Here is a 12,166-nt window from a genome sequence, read left to right on the forward strand (position 1 = left end):
TTAGGCTCATTGGTGTATAAAGCACCAAGACCATAAAAACTTGGAGGCATGAAAAAATGGTATTATTCATTAGAGATGATGGAATCTCTTTGAATACACCAGGTTGGGCAATTTTTTCCCGCATTATCTATTAACGGCAAATAAGCGGCTAGGCCACATACCAGGAGAGGCAGACATACTACAGTATGGTTTTTACTCATTTTTTGTTGCACTTTCTTCATTATTATATGCCCATTTATTATTTATTCATACCTTTTTGCAGCAAATACACAAAGTAGGGATTTGTAAGATACATTTTCTCTATTTTTATAAGCCATTTAGATCATAATGTTCTTTACATGCAGTTGTTGTATTTTTTATATCAAATATATTATTTGCCTGCTTCCATTATTGATGCTGCCTCTTTTCTGCCATTAATTCATTTTTTAAATATTTTATTCATGTAATAAAGATTTAAACTTTTTTTGGTACATTTGCGTTCTATTTTCTGAACGCCCTTTAGCTATGCATCTGATATATACTCCCCACTAATACGCTTGCTAGCAGCAGTGCAGGCCAATAGTGGCCTGTTTTTGTAGTACAATTGCCCTCACAGCTGGTAGAAGTTGTGTTGGTGCTTCTGTTCTGTTGCTACCACAAAGGGTTTTCTTTCCTTTTACCTTACCTCGTCCATTGCCATTGACTCTTTATCTTTTTTTTCATGCATTTTGTACAATACTATAATTTAATTTTGACAATGTTTTCAACACCAATTACTCACACCTTGCCAAAAATGACATAATAAGAAATGCTAGGCAGGTACGCCTACAAAAAGCAGTGTGTCCCATGCTGTGGTAAAGGTGTTTGGTTGTTAGATTGGACTAGTAAACGGGTGTTGCACACTTAAACTTAAATGTCTACATTTTTTTTTTTTATAAGAAAACTCAACTCTATTGCTGAGCTGTGAGCTCTGCATTCACTTCCCAGCAAGATATTATAGGGAATCTTGCACGGTCGTGTCTTAGGTCATATCAGCCTGTTGTGACTGATGCACTTTCTCTAGTCACCTTCAACGACGGCATATGGAGGTTGTCTCTTTACTCTAATGGGGAACAGGAAACACAGAGAGGTTTAAAAGGACCTCCCACTTGCCAGTGTCTTTCCTGTTCCCCATGGGACAGGGAGAGGTCTCCATGTGCTGTAGTGGCTGGCGACTGCAGTTCCTCATACAGGCTTTTGCCTGTTTAAGCCCTCCCGGCCTTCCCGTGCCCCCACGAGGGCAAAGCAGGCCTGGGATCCCTCGACGGGTTCCTCCATGAGCTTCCTGGTTTTCTCCCCCTTCATTCGGTCGGCTCAGCGTTCCGGAAGTGACGTCAGCAGTCGCGCGCACGTCACTTGCGGTTTTTCGTATCATCCTGAAGCCGGTACTTCCGGGTTCGCCGGCCGGCGTGTCGGGCTGATGGTGTCCCCTCAGATGGATCCTGGAGGGGGAGGGGGAACATTTGATTGCTGGAGGCAGGTGCTGGACGGCGTCCTTAAAATCCTGCTGAACCACCACTGAGGTAAGGCTATTTCCCCAGTATGGATGGTTCTTTGTGCCCTGCGTCTGCGGAGCCCAGCGCTACCCCTGCTACAGTGAGTGTTTGCAGGGATGGGATCCGGGAGGTAGTACCCTTAGGGGGTTATTTGTCACCCCTCTCTCGCTTTCTATTTCAGGGAGAAAAGCCTGCCCCTAGAGCTGCCAATAAAAAGAAGTGCCAAGTCTGTTCTGTTAAATTCCCTCTTAACTGGTATAAAAAACTCTGCCAGCCATGTACTGACAGGATAGTAAAAGCTAAGCAACCATCTCTGCTGCATGAAATTCGCTCCCTTGTAAAACAGGAGGTACAATCTTCCTTGGCAGCTTTTACACCTCCGCCACCACATTCCCCAGCTAAAAAGAGAAAAATTCAGGTCGTTGAATCTGATTCTGATTCAGACCTCTCTCATACCTCATCTGTCGGCTGGGAAGATCCAGTATCCCCTAAAGCTGAGGTCAGAAAATACCTCTTTTCCTCAGACTACATTGAGGATCTAGTATCCGCTGTCTATAACACTATGGGACTAGAAGAGGAACCTGAACCACAGTCCATACAGGATCAAATGTTTGGTGGGCTCAGATCAGAGAAGAGAGCGGGGTTCCCAGTACACGCTAACATTGTTAGTATGATTGATCAGGAATGGGAACTGCCTGAGAAACGCCTCAGTACCCCTTCAAAAATGAAGCATAGATTTCCTCTAGAGGGTGAAATTATCAAATTGGACATTTCAAAGGTTGATGTGTAGGTGGCTAGAGTTGCCAAAAGAACAGCACTCCCTTTTGAGGATTTTTCACAATTGAAGGATCCTATGGACAGGAAGATTGAAAGTCTCCTCTGAAAAAATCATGGGAAACTTCTACGTCTGTCCTTAAGGCTAACGTCGCCTCTACTTGTGTTGCTAGAGCCCTCTCCTGCTGGCTAGAAAAATTAGAGACTCACATATCTCAAGGTACCTCAAGAGGCGAGATATTAGATTCACTCCCCATTCTGCATAAAGCTACTGGGTTTCTGGCTGACGCTTCTCTAGAATCTGTTAGAGTGGCCGCCAGATCCCTGGTGCTTTCCAACTCTGCCAGAAGAGCCCTCTGGCTTAAAATATGGAGCGGTGATATCACCTCTAAAGCCAAGTTGTGCGCCATACCCTTTAAGGGAGATTGTTTTCGGTCCGGCCTTAGATGACATTCATGACAAGGCAACTGACAAGAAAAAGGCACTCCCGGAGCAGAAACAGCCTAGGAAATGTTTTTTTCTTGGCCCACAGTCTCAACCCTCTCAGGCGAGAGGTAAAGGCAAAACCGGCAGATGGAGCTACGCAAAGGGTAGAGGGAAAAAATATTTTTGTCCCACAACAGCAGCAGCAACAGTCCCAGCAGGACAAACAATGACTCCAACCCGGTGGCGGGAAGGCTCTCAAAATATGTAGGTCAGTGGGAAAATATCACCAGTTCCCACTGGGTTCTCAATGTTATCAATGAGGGCCTATTAATAGAGTTAATCTCCCCCCCCCCCTCCCTCAGGGTCTAAAAACTACTACCCTTCCAACATCAAGAGATCACAGTTTAACGTTAGGTCTCAGAGATCTTATGAAGTCAAATGTGATCTCCCCAGTTCCACAATCGGAATGGGGAAAAGGACATTATTCCCGACTATTCCTTGTACCCAAACCTTCAGGGGACGTCCGTATTATTATAAATCTGAAGGGTCTAAATCAACATGTGAAATATCGCAGGTTCAAGATGGAGTCTGTAAAATCTGCAATTCCTCTGATAGCACATCACTCCTTTATGGCAACCATCGACCTAAAGAATGCATATTTTCACATTCCTATTCACCCGAGACACAGAAAATATCTCAGGTTTGCGATACAGGGGAGTCATCAAGTGGAGCACTACCAGTTTGGAGTCCTTCCCTTCGGCATTTCTTCAGCACCGAGAGTGTTCTCCAAGATAATGGCAGAAGTGGTGTCATTTATCCGGAAACAAGGTGTCTGTATAGTGCCCTATCTGGACGATCTCCTGATAGTTGCTCCCACCGAAATAACCCTGACATCCCATGTGTCAACCACCCTAGAGATATTGAGGTCTCTGGGTTGGATACCAAATATAAAAAAAATCCCAGCTTCAACCCTCAAAAACCAGGAGATTTCTGGGATTGATTCTGGACTCGGCAAAACAGACGTCCTTCCTTCCGGACGATCACAGACTACCTTTAGTAGCAAAGATCAGGAAATTCAAAGAGATGAGATCTCCTACTCTTTGACAAGGAATGTCTCTCTTAGGTTCCATGACAGCCTGCATACAGTCAGTGGCTTGGGCTCAAGCTCACTCAAGAACCCTTCAAGCCCACATTCTCGGCAATTGGGATGGTCGGCCTGGCACTCTAACCAAAAAGGTCCACATACCGGGGTGAGTGAAAGCATCCTTAACTTGGTGGATGAATTCCAGAAACCTCCTGAAGGGTGTGAGTTGGATTCAGTTTCCACTAACCACGATCAAGTCAGATGCCAGCAAGAGGGGCTGCGGAGCCATAATAAACCATGTTCCTTACCAAGGTATTTGGAACCAGTCGATCAGCGATAAATCATCAAATTTCAGAGAGCTCAAAGCTCTGGAAGAGGCCCTGTTAGCAGCAAGTCGTCAGATTTCTGGACAAGATGTTCAGATATATTTAGACAACATGACCACGGTGGCTCACATCAAGCACCAAGGCAGTACAAGATTCCCCAGTTTAAAAAAGATCTCCGCTCGAATTTTTTGTTGGACCGAAAAACACTTACTGTCCCTGACGGCAATTCACCTGAAAGGGGCTGCAAATATTCAGGCAGATTACCTGAGTCGCCAGGACATTCATCCTGGCGAATGGAGCCTGGATCTTCAAACGTTCAACATGCTAGTTCACAAGTGGGGTCTTCCAGATGTCGACCTCTTTGCCTCTCACCAGAACGCAAAAGTTGAAACCTTTTTTTCCTTGAACCCAAGAGGCAATCCCAGAGGAGTGGATGCCCTAGTCCAAGATTGGCATTTTCATCTAGCCTACGCATTTCCACTCAGACCCTCAGAGATGGAACTTTGCGGCGTGGTTACTGAAGCCCAGGTATTGAAAGCAAAAGGGTTATCGGACCCTGTCATAGCTACTCTCCAAAATCGAGAAAGCCAGTAACCAACGCCATCTACAACAAAATCTGGCAAAAAGTTTTCATCATTTTGTCTGCCTAACCTTCCAGACCCTCTCAAGCCAAATATACCTAACACTGTAGATTTTTTGCAGAAAGTCTTGAAGATAGGTCTTAGACCCAGTGCTCTCAAAGTCCAGGTCTCTGGACTTAGCTCTTTTTTTTTATCAAGATCCAGCAGGTCATCGCTGGATCAAAAGGTTTATGACATCAGCAACTAGAATAAATCCTAGAAAACAGATCATAGTTCCTCAATGGGATCTCAACGTGGTGCTCCAAGGTCTTACAGGTCTTCCTTTTGAACCTTTGTCTTCCTGTTCTCCTCAAAATCTTGCCTAAAAAAACTGTGTTTTTGGTAGCCATAACTTCGGCTAGAAGAGTGGGTGAACTGCAGGCCTTATCTATAAGAGAGCCTTATCTTCTAATGAGAGATGATTCAATAGTGCTTCGTCTGGATCCTTCTTTTCTTCCGAAAGTGGTCTCTGAATTTCATCGTTCCCAAGAGATCGTTCTACCGACCTTTTGCCATAAACCTGCAAACTTCGAAGAAAGAAGATTCAGCACGCTAGATGTCCGACGTATTCTGTTACAATACTTAGATCAGACCCGTGCTCTCAGAATCGATCATAACCTCTTTGTCCATCTCTCAGGGCAAAATAAGGGGAAAAAAAGAAGCTAAAAGTACCATTTCTACATGGATCAAAAAAGCTATAACGGAAGCCTACCTTGCTCAAAACAAAATACCTCCAGGCCCATTCAACCAGATCTACATCAGTTTCCTAGGCAGAAAGAGCAGGCGCATCTCCGGAGCAGATCTGCAGGGCAGCAACATGGTCTTCACTCCATACCTTCTCTAAGCATTATAGATTAGATGCATTGTCCAATAAGGACTTGGTCTTCGGCCGTAAAGTTCTCCAGGCTGTTGTCCCTCCCTAGTGCCAAATTAGTTGGTATTCCTCCATATGCCGTCGTGGAAGGTGACTAGAGAAAATAGAATTATTCTTACCGTTAATTCGGTTTCTAGGAACCTTCCACGACGGTGCTAATTTCCCACACGATATATATTCCTGAACTAGTTCTGGGATTCAGAAGGTAAACCGGTGCTATGGTCTCAGTTGTAAGTCACTGGCAAGTGGGAGGTCCTTTTAAACCTCTCTGTGTTTCCTGTTCCCCATTAGGGCAAAGAGACCACCTCCATATGCCGTCGTGGAAGGTTCCTAGAAACCGAATTAACAATAAGAATAATTCTATTTTTGCATTGTGCAAAAAGTTGGTGGGGATTTTTGCGATTCACACAAATCAAAGTTCAGATTATTAAAACTTGCTATGACCTGCGATTTTAATAAAATTTAATTCTAATTTGATGATCATCTCTCAGCAAACATTGTACCCATGTAATATAATACAAAATTGTGAAGCAGCAACTCCTTTAACTTTACTTGTTATTGGTCAAATGTACATGATTGTTCCTTAACCCCTTCCCGACCCATGACGCCACGTAGGCGTCATGAAAGTCGGTGCCAATCCGACCCATGACGCCTATGTGGCGTCATGGAAAGATCGCGTCCCTGCAGATCGGGTGAAAGGGTTAACTCCCATTTCACCCGATCTGCAGGGACAGGGGGAGTGGTAGTTTAGCCCAGGGGGGGTGGCTTCACCCCCTCGTGGCTACGATCGCTCTGATTGGCTGTTGAAAGTGAAACTGCCAATCAGAGCGATTTGTAATATTTCACCTATTATAACTGGTGAAATATTACAATCCAGCCATGGCCGATGCTGAAATATCATCGGACATGGCTGGAAATACTAATGTGCCCCCACCCCACCCCACCGATTGCCCCCCCAGCCCTCCGATCTGGCCGGTACACTGCTCCGGCTCCCCTCCATCCAGTGCTCCGCTCCCCCCCCGTGCTCTTGTCCGCTCCCCCGTGCTCTTGTCCGCTCCCCCCGTGCTCCAATCACCCCCCCGTGCTCCGTTCCAGCCCCCCGTGCTCCGTTCCACGCCCCCCGTGCTCCGTTCCACCCCTCCCGCGCTCCGATTCCCCCCCCCCCGTGCTCCGATCCCCCCCCGTGGTCCCCCCCCACCCCATCATACTTACCGATCCAGCCGGGGTCCCGTCCGTCTTCTCCCTGGGCGCCGCCATCTTCCAAAATGGCGGGCGCATGCGCAGTGCGCCCGCCGAATCTGCCGGCCGGCAGATTCGTTCCAATGTGCATTTTGATCACTGAGATAGATTATATCTCAGTGATCAAAATAAAAAAAATAATAAATGACCCCCCCCCCTTTGTCACCCCCATAGGTAGGGACAATAAAAAAATAAAGAAATTTTTTTTTTCCACTAATGTTAGAATAGGGTTAGGGGTAGGGTTAGGGGTAGGGGTAGGGTTAGGGTTAGGGCTAAGGGTAGGGTTAGGGGTAGGGGTAGGGTTAGGGGTAGGGTTAGGGTTTCGGTATGTGCACACGTATTCTGGTCCTCTGCGGATAACCGCTGCGGATTTATGGCGGATTTACCGCGGTTTTTCTGCGCATTTCACTGCGGTTTTACAACTGCGATTTTCTATTTGAGCAGTTGTAAAACCGCTGCGGAATCCGCACAAAGAAGTGACATGCTGCGGAATGTAAACCGCTGCGTTTCCGTGCAGTTTTTCCGCAGCATGTGTACAGCGATTTTTGTTTCCCGTAGGTTTACATTGAACTGTAAACTCATGGGAAACTGCTGCGGATCTGCAGCGTTTTCCGCAGCGTGTGCACATACCTTTAGAATTAGGCTATGTGCACACGGTGCGGATTGGCCGCTGCGGATTCGCAGCAGTGTTCCATTATGTTTACAGTACCATGTAAACATATGAAAAACCAAATCCGCTGTGCCCATGGTGCGGAAAATACCGCGCGGAAACGCTGAGTTGTATTTTCCGCAGCATGTCAATTCTTTGTGCGGATTCCGCAGCGTTTTACACCTGTTCCTCAATAGGAATCCACAGGTGAAATCCGCACAAAAAACACTGGAAATCCGCGGAAAATCCGCAGGTAAAACGCAGTGCCTTTTACCCGCCGATTTTTCAAAAATGGTGCGGAAATATCTCACACGAATCCGCAACGTGGGCACATAGCCTTAGGGTTAGGGTTGGAATTAGGGTTGTGGTTAGGGGTGTGTTGGGGTTAGGGTTGTGATTAGGGTTATGGCTACAGTTGGGATTAGGGTTAGGGGTGTGGGGGGGTTAGTGTTGGAGGTAGAATTGAGGGGTTTCCACTGTTTAGGCACATCAGGGGTCTCCAAACGCAACATGGCGCCACCATTGATTCCAGCCAATCTCGTATTCAAAAAGTCAAATGGTGCTCCCTCACTTCCGAGCCCTGACGTGTGCCCAAACAGTGGTTTACCCCCACATATTGGGTATCAGTGTACTCAGGACAAACTGCGCAACAATTACTGGGGTCCAATTTCTCCTGTTACCCTTGTGAATCAAAAAAAATGCTTGCTAAAACATAATTTTTGAGGAAAGAAAAATGATTTTTTATTTTCACGGCTCTGCGTTGTAAACGTCTGTGAAGCACTTGGGGGTTCAAAGTGCTCACCACATATCTAGATAAGTTCCTTGGGGGGTCTAGTTTCTAAAATGGGGTCACTTGTGGGGGTTTCTACTGTTTAGGCACACCAGGGGCTCTGCAAACGCAACGTGACACCCGCAGACCATTCCATCAAAGTCTGCATTTCAAAAGTCACTACTTCCCTTCTGAGCCCCGACGTGTGCCCAAACAGTGGTTTACCCCCACTCATGGGGTATCAGCGTACTCAGGAGAAACTGGACAACAACTTTTGGGGTCAAATTTCTCCTGTTACCCTTGGGAAAATAAAAAATTCTGGGCTAAATTATTATTTTTGAGGAAAGAAAACGTATTTATTATTTTCACGGCTCTGCATTATAAACTTCTATGAAGCACTTGGGGGTTCAAAGTGCTCACCACACATCTAGATAAGTTCCTTTGGGGGTCTAGTTTCAAAAATGGGGTCACTTGTGGGGGGTTTCTACTGTTAAGCCACATCAGGGGCTCTGCAAACGCAACGTGACGCCCACAGAGCATTCCATCAAAGTCTGCATTTCAAAACGTCACTACTTCACTTCCGAGCCCCGGCATGTGCCCAAACAGTGATTTACCCCCACATATGGGGTATCAGCGTACTCAGGAGAAACTGGACAACAACTTTTGGGGTCAAATTTCTCCTGTTACCCTTGGGAAAATAAAAAATTGCAGGCTAAAAGATCATTTTTGAGAAAATATTTTTTTTTTTTTTTTTCATGGCTCTGCGTTATAAACTTCTGTGAAGCACTTGGGGGTTCAAAGTCCTCACCACACATCTAGATTAGTTCCTTTGGGGGTCTAGTTTCCAAAATGGTGTCATTTCTGGGGGATCTCCAATGTTTAGGCACACAGGGGCTCTCCAAACGTGACATGGTGTCCGCTAATGATTGGAGCTAATTTTCCATTTAAAAAGCCAAATGGCGTGCCATCCCTTCCGAGCCCTGCCGTGCGCCCAAACAGTGGTTTACCCCCACATATGGGGTATCAGCGTACTCAGGACATACTGGACAACAATATTTGGGGTCCAATTTCTCCTATTATCCTTGGCAAAATAGGAAATTCCAGGCTAAAAAATCATTTTTGAGGAAAGAAAAATTATTTTTTATTTTCATGGCTCTGCGTTATAAACTTCTGTGAAGCACCTGGGGGTTTAAAGTGCTCAATATGCATCTAGATAAGTTCCTTGGGGGTCTAGTTTCCAAAATGGGGTCACTTGTGGGGGAGCTCCAATGTTTAGGCACACAGGGGCTCTCCAAACGCGACATGGTGTCCGCTAACAATTGGAGCTAATTTTCCATTCAAAAAGTCAAATGGCGCGCCTTCCCTTCCGAGTGCCCAAACAGTGGTTTACCCCCACATATGAGGTATCGACGTACTCGGGAGAAATTGCCCAACAAATTTTATGATCCATTTTATCCTACTGCCCATGTGAAAATGAAAAAATTGAGGCGAAAAGAATTTTTTTGTGAAAAAAAAGTACTTTTTCATTTTTACAGATCAATTTGTGAAGCACCTGAGGGTTTAAAGTGCTCACTAGGCATCTAAATAAGTTCCTTGGGGGGTCTAGTTTCCAAAATGGGGTCACTTGTGGGGGAGCGCCAATGTTTAGGCACACAGGAGCTATCCAAACGCGACATGGTGTCCGCTAACGATGGAAATAATTTTTCATTCAAAAAGTCAAATGGCGCTCCTTCCCTTCCGAGCCTTACCATGTGCCCAAACAGTGGTTTACCCCCACATGTGAGGTATTGTTGTACTCAGGAGAAATTGCCCAACACATTTTAGGATCCATTTTATCCTGTTGCCCATGTGAAACTGAAAAAATTGAGGCTAAAAGAATTTTTTTGTGAAAAAAAAGTACTTTTTCATTTTTACGGATCAATTTGTGAAGCACCTGGGGGTTCAAAGTGCTCACTATGCATCTAGATAAGTTCCTTGGGGCGTCTAGTTTCCAAAATGGGGTCACTTGTGGGGGAGCTCCAATTTTTAGGCACACGGGGGCTCTCCAAACGTGACATGGTGTCCGCTAAAGAGTGGAGCCAATTTTTGATTCAAAAAGTCAAATGGCGCTCCTTCCCTTCCAAGCCCTGCCGTGCGCCCAAACAGTGGTTTACCCCCACATATGAGGTATCAGCGTACTCAGGACAAGTTGGACAACAACTTTTGTGGTTCAGTTTCTCCTTTTACCATTGGGAAAATAAAAAAATTGTTGCTAAAAGATAATTTTTGTGACTAAAAAGTTAAATGTTCATTTTTTCCTTCCATGTTGCTTCTGCTGCTGTGAAGCACCTGAAGGGTTAATAAATCTTGAATGTGGTTTTGAGTACCTTGAGGGGTGCAGTTTTTAGAATGGTGTCACTTTTGGGTATTTTCAGCCATATAGACCCCTCAAACTGACTTCAAATGTGAGGTGGTCCCTAAAAAAAATGGTTTTGTAAATTTCGTTGTAAAAATGACAAATCGCTGGTCAAATTTTAACCCTTATAACTTCCTAACAAAAAAAAAATTTGTTTCCAAAATTGTGCTGATGTAAAGTAAACATGTGGGAAATGTTATTTATTAACTATTTTGTGTCACATATCTCTCTGGTTTAACAGAATAAAAATTCAAAATGTGAAAATTGCGAAATTTTCAAAATTTTCGCCAAATTTCCGTTTTTATCACAAATAAACGCAGAATTTATTGACCTAAATTTACCACTAACATGAAGCCCAATATGTCACGAAAAAACAATCTCAGAACTGCTAGGATCCGTTGAAGCGTTCCTGAGTTATTACCTCATAAAGGGACACTGTTCAGAATTGCAAAAAACGGCAAGGTCTTTAAGGTCAAAATAGGCTGGGTCATGAAGGGGTTAAGCACAGTGTGACCTTGAGTCACTTTTCATGGACAAGCTATGAGTTGGGATAGTAAAGGAGTCCAAGGTCAATAGCAAGTAGGGTACGTCATAAACAGAGGGAAGAGACAAAGCCATAGTCAGTTAACGGTCCAAGGTCAAAATAACTGGAGGATAGCGGATCATAGCAAAAGGAGCAGACAAACGGATGGTCTGAACGAGATCCAAGGTGAGGCAGCGATAGATCAATGAGCAAGACATTAAACACAGGAAAATCAATCACACAGAACTGAACCTGCGGCTGGCAGCTTTCTGGGACTGTCAGCGCTGATAAATAGCTTAGCAATCAAGGGAATGCTTAGTATCTGGCAATAGCTTTTTCACCGCGCATTCTCAGATTGGATGGCTGAGCTGTCAATAAATACACTGCTCAGCACGCCCCTGCACCAGACTGGACAACTGAGCCGCCAGTTTCTGCATCCTAAGACACACTGAGAGGTGGAATCATTACACACAGCTCAATACAGTGGAGCACTACAGATCCACAATATGGACCTAAAGGCAGATGTTGTCTCTGAGGCATTTGTAGTCAGGGGCGGGCTGGGCCGGGTGGCAGGAATGCATATGCCCCGGGCCGGTTGTAAGCAGCTGCTGAGGGCCGCTGGAGGACCTGCAGTGCAGTGTGTGACGTGCAGGAACAGGAGGGCGGGACACGCAGTGTGCACCTGTGGCTGGAGCCATGGCCGGCTTCAGTAATGTGCACAGTGGTGAGAGGGGGCAGCTCCTGGCACACAAGAGGAGGAGGGTGCATTACTTACATAGTGATCGCTCGCAGCCTCCTCCTCTTCTGTGTACAGATCTGTCTCCATGTCTGATCAGCCAGGACCTGGAGGGGGAGGAGCATCAGTGTGCAGGGCAGCAGCCCAGGATGGCAGGAGAAGATGAGAAGTAGGTGCTCTGTGTGCCCACTGTCCAGCACATTCCAGCTGCCCATCTCAAGGTTTGCTGTGCTAAGT

At 45.5% G+C, this 12,166-nt stretch overlaps 1 protein-coding gene across 1 annotated transcript in view; it reads left to right on the forward strand.

The window, feature by feature from the left end:
* PTPN3 (protein tyrosine phosphatase non-receptor type 3) overlaps nt 1-12,166 on the forward strand; it is a 486,371-nt gene that overhangs the window by 342,301 nt on the left and 131,904 nt on the right. The window lies entirely within an intron of this gene.

Source organism: Ranitomeya imitator, chromosome 6, assembly GCF_032444005.1.
Source record: "Ranitomeya imitator isolate aRanImi1 chromosome 6, aRanImi1.pri, whole genome shotgun sequence".
NCBI lineage: Eukaryota > Metazoa > Chordata > Amphibia > Anura > Dendrobatidae > Ranitomeya > Ranitomeya imitator.